At 38.2% G+C, this 18,823-nt stretch overlaps 1 pseudogene across 1 annotated transcript in view; it reads left to right on the forward strand.

Annotated features, from left to right (window-relative positions):
* Positions 1-18,492, forward strand: part of LOC311589791 — a 50,327-nt pseudogene extending 31,835 nt beyond the window's left edge. Inside the window, exon 3 of the transcript in view lies at positions 17,857-18,492. The product of the transcript in view is annotated as an uncharacterized misc_RNA (transcript). The remainder of the gene's footprint in view (positions 1-17,856) is intronic.
* Positions 18,493-18,823: the final 331 nt, after the last annotated feature.

Genomic DNA, 18,823 nt, shown 5'->3' on the forward strand with positions numbered 1-18,823 from the left:
ATTTACATGTTTCTTCACTTATTACTCATTCAGGAAATACTTTTTGAGTATGTTCTACATTCCAGGCCCCATGCAAGGCTTGGTCAATCCCGTGATGAGGGGAATGCATGTCCTCACTAACTCAGACATTACCATGACACGGGAACAATTAACGCTTTACAAGTGATGACACCGAATATGAATCACCTGACTTCCTCAGGTTTCTACACAGCAAGAAAGGCCACCGTTGAACTCACAGTTAAAAGGATCAAATTATACATTATTCTTATTATATTTGATCCATATTCAATTTTAAAAGTATTGTAACTATTAGAATACCTTTCCCATGTAATAGATTTGCATGGTTGAAGAAAACATATACCATGAACACATATGAATCCTGGATTTGTAAATGCTCATCATCAACATGACAAGATTTAGATGAACTTATTAAGGCATCATCAAAATCAACATTATTTTAAAAATCTGAAATAAAATTATAAATGTTGATAAACTATCACTAATGTAAGTACTAAAGTACTTAACTTTGAAGACACGACTGTTGAATTGCAAATTTGATTAGGAATAAGGTAGGTATATTTAACTGGCAATCCTATTCATAGCATTCCATCACGGAATGAGAGAGGAGGTCGCTGCAGGTCTAAGTTCGGGAGGCAACAGTGACATACATTACTATATCCATTGACTGCATTATTATAAGACTGTGAATATTAAGATTGTATTATGTCTGTAGCCAGAATCCCTTTGGTGATAACTATGCCTCCGAAAATACTCTTTTTAAACTCTAAATGTATTTCATTGTTACAGCTCTATTATGACTATCAATCCTTCGCACAGGATAATTGAAAGCACAAAGTTTTCAACGGTTTTATATAAACCACTGTTATTCTCAGGCACATAAAGGTGACAGATTAATACTTATTGGGAGGTCTTCTCCTTAGAATGGATAGTTATGTTTTTACACCCATGATGATCTAAATGCATTATTGAAAATAACTATTTACAATGAACATTTCCTTTCCTTTCAACTCACTGCCCCCTTGCCTATTAGAATAAATCTAATTGTACAGTCTAGTAACACTTTAATAAATACACTGAATAAATTTGTAAATAGTAGCACAGAAAGACTATTGTTCTAGGAAAATTGTTCATTCTCTCTCATTAGTACCTCTGGTTTAGGAACACGTGTTCACCATTTATGATCTTCATTTATCTTACAGGCCATTGCTTCAGTCAATAATATTTACTCAGTATCAGTTTACTAGCTCTGGAAATGTAAAATAAACTTTTCCTGGTTTAAACAGATCACTCTTAGAGCAGCGAAACATAAACGTAGTCATTGCTCTTCCTGCTGCTGTGTGACTGAGGGATGCTCATAAGGACATGGAGGGAAGGTATGAAGTTATGAGTGTGCTCTTAGAGAACAGGGGTTATATACTACGTGAAGAAGTAGAATAAAGTATGCTGGAATGAAGGAAGTGTGTATGCATAACATGCCTATTGTCACACAATCATCAATGAACCCAGGAAGATTTGCTTCTACCTGTACTTTTCTTAATTGTGGTGCATTGGTCTACTTGACTCATAGCCAGTGCAGGTTGAAAAGTCAAGATCAAGGTATTGACTGATTTAATCTGTATTGGCAACCTCCCTGGCTTATAAACATACACCTTCTCATGATATCCTCATATACCAAAGGGAAAGAGACCTCTTGTCTCCTCTCCTTCCTTACCTTTCCTTCTTCTTCTTCTTCTTCTTCTTCTTCTTCTTCTTCTTCTTCTTCTTCTTCTTCTTCTTCTTCTTCTTCTCCTTCTTCTTCTTCTTCTTTAGCTTCTATACCAATTTTGCCAAATTACAACCTCATTGAACCCTAAAGGCCCTACTTCCAGCTATCATCAAACTGGAGGTTAAAATGTCATGTGAATTTGGGATACAATTCAATGAGACAGTGAGAAGACAGAGATAGTAAAATGGTGACTGGAACAATTAGATGGTGATTTTAGTGTATCTTGGGATATTTTGGAAGAAGTAAAAAACCCCATTCTGATAATCCTAATTGAAGAGAAACAAATGTGGAATTCCTGGAAACATTGAAAGTGTAATAAAATAAAAAAGAGATCTAATATGAAAGTGCTGGGCCATAGGAAGAGGCAGACTTTGATGGAGAGGATACATGTGGCACAAAGGCCACATGGGCACACCATCACTATGTCTCTTGAAGAAGAATGTAGCTTACTTACTGCAGAGTGTCATTGCTATAAAGGACAACACTGTTAACATTCTGGAGAACAATTAGTCAGAGTTCCCATGGGGGCATAGTCTGAGTGTTTTTCACTCACAATATCCTGCTACCATTAAAGTATCAAGCATAAATATTTGTGACCAGCCATAAAGTTAAAAACTTAAAAGGGAATAATAAGAAAAGAAAGGCAGTGTCCAAGTCCTGGTGTTGGAGTAAGAAAGATAATAAATTCACACAGAACACAAAGCGTAAAAAGAATTCTCCTCTCAGTGTTTCAGAAATATTAGGAGAATCTTAATTACTTTTAGAGAAGTAGAGAAATCACTGGAAATGGGGGAAACTCTGAGCTAATGGGCCATGACAGTCCAAAGCACCTTTTCTCCTGTATCTGTTCCACTTTGGCATCCAAGACAGTCACAGAAAAATAAACAATCAAAATAAATGGGGGGGGTCTTATTTGGAAGATGCTACCAACCTGGAAATCAACAGGACAGAAATGGAATAATATCTAATGCCTGGGCACTTAATAAATGTGGGGGGGTTTTGAACCAGCAACATGTATAATCTCCTTATTAGCTATCACCTTTAGTATAATGCCATTCTGTTTTGTTGATGAAAAAGCAAGCTGTGAGGAGTTATGCAGGTAGCTGGAGAAAGTGTAGCATAAGTTCTTGTACGTCTCAGTCTGAAACCCAGCTTAGGGCTTTCCAGACTGCTGATGCATCACTGCCTTAAAGCAAGAGGTTGAACAAGCTGTGTAATGTACGCCTTTAACAAAAATCTCCCATCAGGATCAAGTTTGGTCACTGGTGAGCACAAACCAATTAACTCTAGTAGCTATTGTGGTTAATATTGCCTCAAGGAGCATCATTTACACCCATCCATGTAAAGATATCTGCACAATCTAGCAATATACAAATACACTGTGGGTCGATACTGCCTAATTTACAATAGATTCCTATCAGCATCATCTGGGTAGATGAACTTGACATGATTTCATTTCAAGCATATCAGGAAACACTACCTAAACAATAGAAAGAAGCACAAAATATGAAAAACAAAAGCATCTCTTGATTCATAACAGATCATTTTTTAAGAGGATTTTAGTCAATAAGGCAAATTTCAAAGGAGACTGTTCAGAATGCTGCTAACAATAGACTAATCTATGCTGTTGAGTGGTGTTCCAGCTCTCTTGACTGCTTTACAATGATTTGCGATGTGTTTCCATAAAAATGTAAATAAATAAATAAACCCCCACACACTTTTTTTTGGCTGAAAGTCAAGTTTGTTCTCTATGGAATTGTTAAATATTTTTATAGTAATTATGGTTAATACAAAATACTATGTTGTAAGTTCTAGACGTTATATTATTAATTGTAACAGAATGGTGCACATTCTCCAATCACTGGGGTTTAGTTTGTTTCCTTGGAGAGCTTGGACTCTTGATTGCAACATATAGAGATGAAAGAACATTTTAGATCCAGAAGGAAATGGTTCCATGAGTATTGGCTCAGTAGTCTTGACCTTACTAAGTCCTTCCTTTTGTGCATAGTGATAACTTAAGATGAACTAATCTTAGAGAAGCAACCAAGCGACTAAGCATCTTCCAGTCCTCTGCTATCCTGAGGTCTTTTCTGTTTCCTTTGTCATGCTTTATATCCATTGCTCATCTTCTACAAGGATGGGTCTGGAATTGGGCAGGACTGACTGCACAGTAAGAGTCATCCTCATCATTTAAGGAATAAACATTAACGAGTCTCATTTGGTCTTTATAATAAACCATCAGTGCTGATATATTTATCTATATTTACCTAATCCATATTTCTATCTCTTAAATAGCTATAGACTTGAGAGGCTGCTGTTTTCTGGATCTTTAAAAGGCCCATATTTAAAATTAAGAGCATCAGAATTTGCAGCGAAAGTAATGTTCCAAGAGCAAACTTCAGCAAACCCAGGGGACAGTGGACACATTTACAAGGAGGTAATTAATAGGTGCCCATATGGCAGCAAAGGCATTTGGCAGAAGCCTTGTGTTTGAACACACCATAGGGTAAATCCACTATAAACAATGTTGATTTAGCTTTTTCTGAAGTTCAGTGGAATTTAGTCTTATGTAAGCATTTGCATTGATACAGTTCTTTACAAAGAGGTGCCTAAAATCATTTAAATGGAAGAAAGAAAATGTGGAAGCCGGTATGATGCCTTTCCTCTGTTCTATACCTTAATGGCTCATTCTTCTTAGATTAGTATTTGCTGTACAAAATAGGGGGCAATTATTAGGAGATTTTCATGCTTCAACATTATGCACTTTGCTCATATGGCCCTCATTTCCATCGCTTCTTCTTCCCACTCCCATTTGCACCCTTCTCTGTCCAAACAACCTCTCTTCTATCATATCACAGATGTATAATTTTTAAAATATAGACTCCACAGCAGAAGCAAAAGCATGTGGTACTTGAGGCATTTTAAAAAGAATATAGTCAATAGAATATTTATTCTCACTCACCCACTGCCTCTTAGCTCCTAAATGTGTCTACAGCTATAGTTCCTGATGCCACTGTACACAGCTTTGTCTCAAAGAAATAGATTACATGGGCAACTAGGTTCTGTAAGCAATGATCATGAGTCCAATAGCTCACTTTGGACAACCGTGTACCACTTGGAGCTTTTTCTTGGCACAGAGTTTGAATACTGACTTCTGTACACTAGGATGACAGTTTTAGTGCAATTCTTTCTTTCAAATAATTTAACCCATGTATTTATCAAGAAGAAATGCTTTAAGGAGAAGGAAGCATCCTACCTAAGTCTCTATGTATTATTATGTGCACGCTCATTTTTTTTCTCACTTCAATTATGTGACAAGCTTCTCCCTTAGCAAGCCACCCTTGACCTTTCTGTCAGTCAGCTAACATTTTGTCATTTTCCTTACAGGATTCAACAATTACCCCAACCCAGCTATTTATAACCATGGCTAGTTACTGGGATTCTCCAACCATAATTCCTCATTGTGTTTCTTCATAGGCCTCCAGTGGCATTACGGAACTTTATACAAGATGGATGCTTATTAACTACCCATTAACTATTGGACTTTGTCCTAATCTATCAAAATATGTGGCCTAATGTCACTTAGGTCAATTTAATTTAAGCAGTCATAATCCTACTATTTTATGATTCCATAAAATTCCATTTACTTGGCTTGACTACAGATTTCATTTAAGACTTTTCTCCTATTTGATCCCCATTTTGTGATACAATCCTCACTAATATATTTGCCCTGCATTACTTAACTGTTCCATTTACAACAGGGGGACATGCAGCTTGGAAAATATCATATAAGATGCCTGAATGAGCTCTCTTCCTCTTCCTCTCTCCCCTTTCTCTCTCTCTCTCTCTCTCTCTCTCTCTCTCTCTCTCTCTCTCTCTTTCTCTCTCTCTCTCGGTTACACCTCCCCCCGTTTCCTTCTCTCCCCATGCTCACTTAATAAACATCATATAACATAAAAATAAAAAAGATTCCCGAATGAATAGAATTTATTCTTTTTATATATTAATTTACTTATTCATTCACTTTACAATTGTAGCCCTCACCCTCCTATCCTCACGGTCCCACCCTCTCTCCCTTTTCCCCATGTGCCCCCTCCCTCTCAGAAAAAGGGAGGCCTATGACACCTGCCCATCCCAGGACATCAAGTCACATCAGAACTGAAAGCACCCTCTACCATGGTGGCTTGGCAGGGGAGCCACACCAGGGGGAAGTAATCGAAAAGCATGCAAGGAAGTCCTTGTCATAGACAGCCCCTGCTCCTCTTAATAGGGGACCCACATGAAGACCAAGCTGTTCATCAGGTACATATGTGTAGAAGGCCTAGGTCCAGCCCATACATGGTCTTTGGTGGGTGGTTCAGTCTCTGCAAGTTCCCCTGAGCCCAGGTTAGTAGCGTTTGTTGGTCTTTTTATGGAGCTCCTATTCCCTCTGGGTCCTTCTATGCTTCCTCCCACACTTCCCTACGGCTTTCTAAGCTCTGTCTAAGGTTTGGCTGTGAGTCTCAGCTTCTGTTTTGAGATCCATTGTTGGGTGCGGCCTCTCAGAGGACAGCTATGCCAGGCTACCTTCTGCAAGCACAGAAGTCATTGATGGTGTCAAGGATTGGCTCTCTTGCATGTTGTGATCAGACATTAGTTGGGCATTCCCTCAAACTCTGTTCTTTCTTTATTCCTGCACATCTTGTAGGCAGGGTAAATTTTGGGTTGAAGTTTTTTGTGGGTGGGATGTTGTTCCTCGTCCTCTACTAGGAGTCCATTTGCCTACAAATTTTATGATTTCCTTGTTTTTAATAGCTGAGTAGTATTCCATTGTATAAATTTACCAGTTTCTTTATCTTCAGTTGAAGGACATCTGGGTTGTTTCCAGTTTCTGGCTACTACAAGTAAAGCTGCTATGAACATAGTTGAGCAAATACACGTTCTTTATTGTGTGATGGGGCATCTTTGAGTATATGCCCAGGAGTAGTATAACTGGTTCTTGAGGTAGTACCATTTACAACCATTTGAGAAAGTTGTTGTACAAGTTTTCACTCCTACCAGCAATAGAAGAGTTTTCCCCTTTCACCACATCCTCACCAGCATGTGCTGTCGTTGAGTTTTTTATCTTAGCTATTCTGACAAGTATAAGATGGAATCTCAGAGTTGTTCTGATTTGCATATCTCTGCTAACCAAAGAGGTTGAGCATTTCTTTAAGTGCATCTTGGCCATTCAAGAGTCCTCTGTAGAGTACTCTCTGTTTAACTCTGTAGCCCATTTTTTTAATGAAAAGCTGTTTATTAACATTAATTATCAGGGAACTTCCATTTAAAACAGAGCCTAGTTAGACTATCCAGTATGAAAAAGATTTAATTTTATGAAGAAAATTAATTTTAATGACTCTAGACCAATCTAGCTGCTAATTTCCATACATGCATACTAAAAACAGTAAAATATGATATTTTTTTCCTAAGTTAAATTACAATAAAAGTTTACAAAAGCTCAAATTATATATATCTTTATTTTAAAATTTCAACAATAGCAATATTCCATGAATGAGCAACAGTGTGTTTTTGGAGCCATCTGAAGAAAATTACAGAAAAAGAAAAGTAGATGGCAAGATGGCTCAGTAGATAAAAACACATGCAGAGCAAGCCTGATCATCTGAGTTTATATCTCAGAACCCAAAAAGGCAGAAAAGAGTAACTCCTAAACATTGCCTTCTAATCTCCCCATGAAGATCCGCACTCATAGGCTTAAGAATAAAAATAAATTTTAAATGAAATAGATGAATAAAGTAAAAACAAGATTCCACAGAACAAAGTTCAATAAACCAGAATATTTTCTCAAAAATGTGCTAGCAGACTCATATTTATAATAGATGCACATCAATTTAAGGGTGATTTAGGTAAATGTGTGTACATTTCAGCATAAGGAATCTATATTTGTTACAGAATAACAGGACTTCAAAGACCAGCTCAGGACTAATCAAATTCGATCTGTAGGGGTGATCTTAGCGATGGTACCCCAACTCACAGGCTACCAACCCAGACCTAAAGTATGAAAAGTGCCTGAAACACTGGTGATGTAGCCCATTTTTTAAACTAGATTGTTTGGTTTAGTGGTGTTTAATGTTTTTGAGTTTTTTATATATTGGGAATATTAGTGCTTTGTCAGATCTAGAGTTGGTGACAATATTTCCCAGTCTGTATGCTGCTGTTTTGTTCTGCGGATAATGTCCTTTGCCTTACAGAAACTTCTCAGTTTCAAGAGGTCTCATTTATTAATAGTTGATCTTAGTGTCTGAGCTTTTGATATTCTGTTCAAGGAGTTGTTTCCTATGCCAATGAGTTCAAAGTTCTTCCCCACTTTCTCTTCTAATAGATTAAGAGTTTCTAGTTTTGTGTTAAGGTCCTTGATCCATTTGGGATTGAGTTTTAGTAGAGTGATAAATATGGATCTATTTGGGTTTTTTTTTTTACATGTAGACATCCAGTTAGACCAGCATCATTTGTTGAAGATGCTACCTTTTTTCCATTTATGATTTTGTCTTCTTTGTGAAAATTCAAGTGTGTGTAGGTGTGGGTCTTTCAATTCAATTCCATTGTTAACACCAGTATGTTTCTCTGCCAGCACTGTGTAGTTTTTATTAGTGTTGCTCTCCAATACAGATTGAAGTTAGGAATGGACATGCCTCCAAATTTTTTTTTTATTATACAGGTTTGTTTTAGCTGTTTTGTTTTGTTTTGTTTTCCCATATAAAGTTTCGAATTCCCATATGAAGTTTACAAACCAAGGTCTGTAAAGGATTGTTTTGGTATTTTGAAGAAAATTCCATTGATTTTGTAGATTGCTTTTGGTAAGATGGTCATTTTTACTGTTAATCCAGTCACTATGCTGAAGGTGTTTATCAGCTGTTGGAGTTCCCTGGTAGAATTTTTGGGGTTACTTATGTATACTACCATATCACCTCCAAATAGCTATATATTGACTGCTTCCTTTACAATTTGTGTCCACTTGGTCTCCTTTGGTTGTCTTATTGTTCTAGGTAGGACTTCAAGCACTATACTGAAGAGACACAGAGAGAGTGGGCAGCCTTTTATTGTCTCTGATTTCAATGAAATTACGTTACGTCTTTCTCCATTTAACTTGATGTTACTATTGGCTTGCTGTATATTGCCTTTATTGTGTTTAGGTGTGTGCCTATATTCCTGATCTCTCCAAGACTTTATTCTTAAGTGCCATAAAAAATGTAAAGTTTGGAGGCATAAGTATGTTTATTCTTATTTTACCATGATGTAATATAAACACAACTGAAAATATCACATGGTACCTGCGATGGGTAATTTTCATTGTCAACTTGACAAGACCTAGAGTCACTTATGAGACAACACATCTCTGGGCATATCTATGAGTGTGTTTCCAGAGATGTTCAACTAAGGAAGGAAAATTCACCCTATATGTTGATGGTACTTTCCTATGTAGTACCTATGAAGTCCCATACTGAATAGAAAAGACCAAGGGGTTACAACATTCCTCTCTCTACTTCCTGATTGTGGCCAACTCACACTGCTGCCAGCACAGGGAAGCCACTCTAATTACCATATCTTCCCATCATGACTGACTTCCCTCTGCCAGTTGCTCCAACTAATACAATGTCCTAATACTATTTGTATTTTTATGATTTTTACATCTATTAAATTAATTTAATTTAAAACAAAAATTAAAAGTTAACATCAAAACACACGAATAAAAATTAATATATGTGTCACTGAGTCTAGAAATCCAAATGTTTTATTATTTATTTTTTAAATTTTTTTAAATTATAATTTCATCTTTCTCCCCTTCTACTTCTTTACCCTTAGCCTTCCCATATACAGCCCATTGGTCCCTCTCAAATTCAGAGCCTCTTTTCCTTTAATTGTTGTTACATACATATATTCCAAAATATATAGATGCAATCTGTTCAGGCCATATAATGTTATTTATTGAATGATACATATTGAATGTCCAACTGGAGGGGCTTTTCCCTGGGGAAGACTGTTTTTTCCAACTTTCACTATTGCCTAGTTCTTTGTTTGTGGTTGAGGCCTTGTGAGCTTTCTTTCTTCTATCTTAACATGGATATTGGTGTCATTATTGTTCAGATCTTGTCAGCCATGTCAATGAGATATCACAGGTATAGTTTCTCTGATTTTTCTAGAAAACAAAACTTGACAGCAAACTCCCTATTATTCTGGCTTTTATAATCTTTTTTCTCCCTCTTACACTAGGATCTGTAAGCTTTGAATGCAGATGTGTTATGATAACATCACTTGCGATTGGGAGCTCTTTTTCCCTGCATTTTGATACGTTGTGATTTTCTGGTGTCGTCTCTGTAGCAAAGAGAAGTGGTGTTTTGTTTTGTTAATGAGAGATAAAAGCTACAGTTATCTATAAATATGAAAATTAATATTTAGAATGTAAATGCTGGTTTAGTAAAGTGGTATTTGTGGGATCTCCTCCAAGATCCATGACTGCATTACCCTCTGGTAATTTGTCTAATTTCCAGTAGCAGGCACCATTTTGCTCTTGTTGAGTGTGCCTTAAATCTTAAAATTAATGTGGAATTACAAAGGACCCCAGAAAACAAAAGAACTCAGTAAAAAGAACAATGCTAGAGTGATTATCACTCCAGATCTTAAGGTATTTACAGAGCATGAGCAACTTAAAAAGTGTGATATTGGGTGTGTGGATTTTATCATGTTTGTCCTGTATGTATAAGTGAGTACATACCATGCATTTCTTTCTGGGTTTGGGTTATCTCACTTAGGATAATATTTTCTAGTTCCATCCATTTGCCTAGAAATTTCAAGTACATCTTGTTTTTAATAGCTGAGCAGTATTCCGTTGTGTAATGAACCACATTTTCTATAGCCATTCTTTGGTTGAGGAGCATCTGGGTTGTTTCCAGTTTTGGGCTATTATTAATAAACAGATTATTATGAACAGATTTGAGGTGGTCTGGGGGTGTGGTAAAGAATTTTTTGGGTATATGCCAAGGAGTAGTATGGCCGGGTCTTGAGGTAGAACTATTCCAAATTTTCTGAGAAACCACCAGATTGATTTCCAAAGTGCTTGTACAAGTTTGCACCCCCCACCAGCAATGGAGGAGTGTTCCCCTTGCTCCACACCTCCCCCGCATGTGCTATAGCTTGAGGTTTTTTTGTTTTTTTTTTTTTATCATGGTTTCCTGACAAGTGTAAGATAAAATCTCAGGGTCATTTTGATTTGTATTTCCCTGATGACTAAGGATGTTGAGCATTTCTTCAAGTGTTTTTTGGCCATTCGAGATTCTTCTGCTGATAATAGCTCTGTACTCCACTTTGAATTAGATTAATTAGTTTTTGGTGTCTAATTTCTTGAGTTCTTCACATATTTTGCAGATTAGCACTCTGTCAGATGTAGAGTTGGTGAAGATTTTTCCCATTCTGTTGGCTGCTGTTTTGTTCTGTTGACAGTGTCTTTTGCCTTCAGGGGGATTTTTCATTTTCATGAGGTCTCATTTATTAATTGATGGTCTTGACTAAGCTATTGGTGTTCTGCTCAGGAAGTTGTCTCCTGGGCAAATGAAGTCAAGACTATTATCTACTTTCTCTTCTATTAGATTTAGTGTATCTGGATTTATGGTGAGGTCTTTGACGCACTTCGACTTGAGCTTTGTGCAGGGTGATAAATATGAATCTATTTACATTCTTCTACATGCAGACATCCAGTTAAACCAGAACCATTTGTTGAAGATGCTTTCTTTTTCCATTGCATAGCTTCTTGGTCAAAAATCAAATAGATGTGTGGTTTCTTTGGGGGACTTCAATTTGATTCCAGTGATCAGCCTGTCTGTTTCAATGGCAGTACCATGCAGTTTTTGTTACTATTGATCTATAGTACAGCTTGAAATCAAAGATGGTAATACCTCTGGAAGATCTTTTATTGTACATGATTCTTTTAGCTATTCTGGGTTTTGTTTTGTTTTTTGTTTTGTTTTGTTGTTGCTGTTTTGTTTTGTTTTGTTTTTGTTGTTGGGTTTTTTGTTTGTTTGGTTGGTTGGTTTTCCATATGAAGTTGAGAATTTTTCCTTCAAGGTCCGTAAGGAATTGTGTTGGAATGCTGATGGGAATTGCATTGAATCTATAGGTTGTTTTTGCTAGGATAGCCATTTTTACTATGTTATTCCTACCAATCCACAAGCATGGGAGATCTATCTTCTGATATCTTCTGCAACTTCTTCTTCAGAGACATGAAGTTCTTGTCCTACAGGTCTTTCACTTGCTTGGTTAGAGGTGCACCAGGATATTGTATATTATTTGTGGATAATGTGAAGGGTGTTATTTCCTTAATTTCTTTTTCATCCTGTTTGATTATTTGTATACAGAAGGGCTACTGATGATGAAAACAGATGCAGGGACACCCCCCCTGCAAGCCAAACATTAGACATAGCTCAGGGAATCCTATGAAAGAGGCAGGGGAACAATTGAGGGAGTCAGAAGGGTCAAGGACTCCACAAGAAGACCCACAGAGTCAACAAACATGGGCCTGTGGGGGTCCAGAGAAACTGAGTCACCAACCAAAGAGTATGGACTAGACCTAGGCTTCCATACACATATGTAGCAGATGAATAGCTTGGTATTCATATGGGTGCCCCCAACAACTAGAGTAGGGCCCTCTCTGACTCTGATGCCGTCATTTAGATCCTGTTCCCCTAACTGGGCTGCCTTGTCTGGCCTCAGTGGGAGAAGATGCACCTAGTATTGCAGCAACATGATGTGCTAGGACGAACTGGTACCCATGGAGGACCTCTCCCTTCTCTAAGGAGGAGAGGGGAGAATGGGGGAAAGGGGAGTGTGGGGGTGGATGAGGAAGAGAGGAGGGAGGGCTGCAATCAAGACGTAAAGTGAATGAATAAATGCATTTTTAAAAAGAATCTGACTGCAAGACAGCAATATCAAACAACTGAAGATCATTATTTCAATCAATAATATATAAATCTATAGCTAAAAGTCATTGTTTTGAATGTTTTTTAAGTTCAAATTTGTTTTACATAGTTTATGTTTAAAGTACTTAAAGCAAAGTAAAACGTTTATAAGTACTTTCGATAATCTCATAATTGAGGCATATTGAGGCAAAAAAAACCTTTAATTAATTAAATATTTTAAAAAATAATACTGGTACAAAAACAGACATGTATACCAATAGAACAAAAACAAAGACCGAATGAATTCACATAACTTCAACTACGCAAAAGTTGACAAAGTGCCAAAAACATGAGCCAAAGGAAACATCTTTAACAAATGATAGTTGAAAAACTGGATGCCCACATGAAATAGAATAAAATTAGATCTGTAACTATCACCTAGCACAAAAACTCACTCAAAATAGTCAAAGATCTAAACCTGAAATCTGAAACATTGAAAGTGCTAGAAGAAACCATAGTCATACCCTATAGGGTGTATAAGGTTAGGAAAGGATTAGAGCTCTGTTTGTCCAAGAAAAATAAGGCAACAACTAATAAGTGGAGCTTTATAAAACTAAAACACACAGCTTTAAAAAAATATATATCAAATGAATGAAACAGAAGAATTTTTCCCAACTATTTATCTGACAGAGGATTAATATCCAGAATATATAAAGAACTCAATAAAACAAAGATTCAGAAAAAAAATGGCCCATTCCAAAGACAGATGAGGGATCTGAACAGAGAGTTCTAAAAAAATTTTTTAAAGGAGGAAAATGGCTAAGAAATATCTTTTAAAATGGTAATCTTCCCAATTATTTAGAGAAATCAAATCAAAACAAGTCTGATATTTAATCTTAGCCCAGAAAGAATGGCAAAGATCAGTAAAACAATGGCCAGCTAATACTTGAGGGGATACAGAGGAAAAGGGAACCCTCATTCCCCCTGCTCTATTTCTTCTTGGCATATGTCCAAAATGTGACAGCCTACTCCATAGACACTTACTTACTCAGCCATGCCCGTTGCTGTGTTAGTCACAGTAGCCAGGAAAAGAAAGCAACCTAAATGTCCTCAAATTGACAAATGTATAACGAAAATGTGTTATATAGGCACTATTAAATATTATTCAGCTGTAAAGAAAAATGAAATCATGAACCTTTCACACAAATGGATGGAACTAGAAAAGATTACATAGGGTGGTGTAACTTAGACCCCCCCCCCAAAGTCAAATGCCACAGGCTCTCTCACATCCGAGGCTCCTTGCTTAATCTTCAAATGTGAGTATATATCCTTCGGCAGCTGTAGAAACTAGGAAAGGAAAAGGTCTTTTGGGAGGTAGAAGAACAATAGAGAGGGACTAGTGGGTATGTGTGACTTGGTTGTGAACATGGGAAATGGGAGTTCTAGTGAGAGAGGAGGGTGGCTATAAACACTGAAGAGAATAAAATAATGAGAAGTATGTTTGAAGAATCATACAGAAGCATACTATTAACTACCAAACCAAAAAATGTCACGACCCCGTCCCATGGAGTCTGTGTGACAAATGTTACTGCACAACCCAAGGCGATGATGACCCCTGCCTAGGGAGAGCCTCCTGGAATGGGTCTGATGTTCCTGACAGGGGTAACTGATTGCAGGCTTTTTTTTTAAACTCATTTGTGTTGGAACATTCTGCCTTTGTTTTTTCTCTACTCTCGTATCAGAACTTTCCAAACATGACTTTGTTGCTATGAAATACCCTAACTTGGGACTGTAGCCAAGAGTCATTCAGGCCCACTTACCACTGAGTTCCACTCCACTTGTTAAAACAAACATGGCTAAAAATTAATCACCAATTAATAGTTTATATGATGACTTACAAATAAAGTGTTTAAGAAAGCTCTAGATAGTGATGCTCAGATAAAAAGAAGAACTAAGAAAAACTGTCTTGACACACAGACGTTTGGCATAATGAGAGAACACTGACCTTTGATAAAGAGGGCATATGCATATTGATACCAAGTTAATGACTTAAAAATGGTGAATCAAGATTAATGACAGCATTATTACTTTCCATCTTATATTTTGAACTGTATGAACAAAAAATGTAACCACAAAAACACTCCCCATTTCAAAAAATGTGCATAAAAATCTAGCTTGCTTACCTGCAAAATACACTCAGATTCAAACACTCCCATGGATTTGTCTCTGCTTGTCACCTATCTTTGACCACTGATGCTTTGAAAACTCTCATTCCCAAGGACCTATACCCAAATGAGACAGTCCATGGAAAAAAAATGTGTCCTATAATACCAACACCAAGGATAAGCAGTCTTTTTTTTGAGTTGTTGGCCCAGGTTGTCTGAGAGACTCCCCAAACATTACATACTATTGTTATTGTCCTTGGTTGCACCTAGTGGTAGAAGGTAAATCCCTATTGTCAGAGACACCCTATACTTCAGAAATAAGGCTCAGAGGCCCCTTAACTGTACCTGACCTAAAGAACTCCTCTGGAGGACTCATTTCCATGGTGCCAGAAGGCACCATGAAGGCTTCCAAAGGAGAGAGCAACGAACAGTCCTATATAGCTATGATATTGATGAGCCACAGCAACAAGCATGGTATGATAACCTTACTAATAGTACAATCTGGCACAAATATATTTGCAGTAGCCAACAGCTCTCCAATTGGACTTGAAACTGGCCAAACAAGAGGAAAAGCATTCCTGGTACTAGAAACCTTAGCAAACATCTGGGGAGAATGGAGTCATGGATCTGGGAGAAAAACATACAACCACCATGCTATTAAACCAATATAATCCACAAATACACTCTATGTATTGTCTCCCTACCCACAGACAAGTGTAGTACTCACCTATCATTCAGGAAATTTTTCTTCTAACATGTGGAAACTATTACAGAAAACTATATCCAATCAAAATTCAGAGTTCTGGAGCTCCATACCAATTGGCCTATCCTTCCTATCTGACTCCACACCCTAAGAACTCCTCAAACCATTATGGCTGACTCAGCTTTCTTTCCTCCTGTGTTCCCTTTCAAGACTCCTTCTAGTTCATGCTTATTCCTTTCGGTCAGCTCCCCAATAGCTAGAAAGGCACTCTATATAAGACTCCCAGTGGCCACAGTTGGCAAGAACACAGAACCATTTCTTATTAGGCAACTCACAGCCTCAACACTTTCCTAAGATTCATAAAAGGCAACAGAAACCAAGGAAGGGAACACCCAGGCAACAAAGACCAGATAAGATATCAGCACCTAAAATTACATCATCCCAGATGCCTAGACCAGTGTAAAAGCCCAGTGAATAATAACCAGAACAATATGTCTCCAACAAAAGCCAGTATCCTTACTACAGTAGGACCTGAGAAGTGCAATATGGCTGAAGCACAAAACAAGAACTTCAAAATACCTATTGTGAATTTGTTCAAGGACCTTAAAAAAGATATAAGTGAAATCATTTAATGAAATCTATGAGAACACAAACAGTGTAATGAAATGAACAGTCAAGACGCAAAAGTAGAAACAGAATCACTAAAGTAAACAAGCACTGAGGGAAGTCTCGAAATAAAAAAAAAATTATAAAATCAAGCAAACACCACAGAAGTAAGTGTCATCAGCAGGGTACAACATATGGAAGAAAGAACATGGGCACTGAAGACAAGATAGAAGAAATGAATACCTCAGTCAAAGAAAATGTTAAATCTTTAAAAAAAAAAAAAAGAAATAAAAACATACAGGAAATCTGAAAAACTATGAAAAAAAAACTAAATCTATGAATAATAGGAATAAAGAAAGAACAAGAAACCCAGGTCAGAGGCACAGAAATTTTTTCAACAAAATCATAGATTTCCTTCACCCACAGTATACATAAAGGCACAGGTAGCACACAGAATTCCTCATTACACCTAATAATCAAGATATTAAATGTCCAGAAAAGAAGAGAATATTAAAATCTGCCAGGGGAAAAAAAAACTAAGTAACATATAAAGGAAGATCCATTTCACCCAACTTCTCAACAGAGACTCTAAAACCCAAAAAAGGACTAGACAAATGTTCTACAGACTCTAAAAGACCACAGAGATGGCCCCGACAAGTATGTAATGTTTTCATTTATATGTAGTTCTTAGTTAAGTCTTCCATAAGCAGGCTACAATCTGTATAACTACAGAGATTAGGTATAGAGTAAGGGACCTGCGGGAGGGGGAGCCCCGGCTAGATATCTCTCTCAACTACATGAAACCTCCACTGCACGAAATCAGCTACATCTAGCAGAGTTGTTGGCCAAAGACTATGAAAGTTCCCCCAAACAACCCAGGCTATGGGTTGTTCTCCACAAACTGATGGTAAAGTCCTATTGCTGAAGATAACACCTACACAACTCACTGAGTGTGGACAAGTTGAGCTAGTATCTACTAAACCCTTCACCACTACTGACTAGTGTTTATGGTACTGAAAAGAACACTAGACACTACCAAAAGAAAAAGATAAACACCAAGCAAGCTACAAGCTCTGATATCTACAATGCTGACATATCTGTAAGGTACACTGGCACAGTAATTGTGGGTATAGCCAACAACTCTCTGATTTGAATTAAAGCCTTCTCCGTGAGATACAATCCATAACTAGCTTGCCCAGGATGCTCGGAACCTGAAGCTAGATAGGCCAGGGACCTAGGGGAAAGTATAATAGTATTATTCTGTTAAAGAAATGCAGCAACGAGGTGTCATGCGCTCAAGCTAGGATTAAGGGAGCAGTCTCCTTTTACTGCTTGGGGATCAAGATGTAGAACTCTCAGCTCCTTCTCCGGCACCACGTCTGTCTGCATGTCACCATGCTCCTGGCCGTGATGACAATGGATTAAACCTCTGAAATTGTAAGCCAGCCTCAATTAAATGTTTTCTTTTATAAGAAATAAAAAGGCAGCGTCTTGGAGGTCCCGTGGATCTGTGTCTTGCTTCGACAATGTTTGGTCCGAACAGACCTGGGGACTCCCACTTTGTTAGCCTCCATACGTCTTAAGGGTCTCACCAGCCGTAGCCTCCGGGACCAGCTCCTCAAAGCCCTAGGTTCCTAGGACCAGCCCGCACCACCTCTTTGTGGTTAGCTCCAGACTACGGACCTCTCAGGTTCGTCAGAACTACTCCACCAAAGTGGGAGCTGCCGTGAACTGCCTGGTCAGCTCGTACCTGCCAGGCTCCTACACTTAGCTCTCTCTGGGCTACTGTTTTTGTCAGGGTGGCGTGGCTATGGAGGGTGTAGCCCACTTTTTCTGCGAACTGGCCTTGGATAAACGTGAAGGCGCCAAACGTCTCCTCAAGTTGCAGAACCTGAGGGGGCCACCCTCTCTTCCAGGATGTGCAGAAGCCAACTCAAAATGAGTGGGGTAAATGAAGCCCAGGAGGCCATGGACGCTGCCTTGGCCTTGGAGAAGAACCTGAACCAGGCCCTCTTGGATCCTGATTCCCTGGGCTCTGCCGGCACAGACCCCCCTCTCTATGATTTCTTGGAAAATCACTTCCTCGATAAAGAGGTGAAGCTCATCAAGAGGATGGGCAACCACCTGATCAACATTCCCCAGGTGGCTGGGCCGCAGCCAGGACAGACTGGCGGACCACAGGTGGCTCTGGGCGAGTATCTCTTTGAGCGGCTCACTCTCAAGCATGACTTAGGAGGCCTCCTCGCCTTCCGAGGGCCTCCCTCTGCACTGCACCAGCCAGCCTTAGGACCTCCACCTGAATGAACCTCTCAAGCCACTAGGCAGTTTCGTAACCACCCTGGAGCCTCTCCCAAGTCTTGGACCAAGTAAAAATAGAGCCTTTAAAACAGAAAAAAAAAAAAAAAGAAAAGAAAAGAAAAGAAAGAAAGAAAGGATGAAAGGAAGGAAAGAAGGAAGGGGAAAATAAGAAAGAAATGCAGCAACAAATTTACTCCGAACGACATTCTGCTATACACGTAGATCAATGTCTTACTCAGCCATCATCAGAGAAGCTTCCTCATGCAATAGATGGGGACCAATAACAAGTTCACCAATGAGTAAGAGACCTTAGAACACTAATTCCTAAATGAAGTGT

Source organism: Acomys minous (assembly GCF_964271855.1).
Source record: "Acomys minous genome assembly, chromosome: 19".
NCBI classification, from domain to species: Eukaryota; Metazoa; Chordata; class Mammalia; order Rodentia; family Muridae; genus Acomys; species Acomys minous.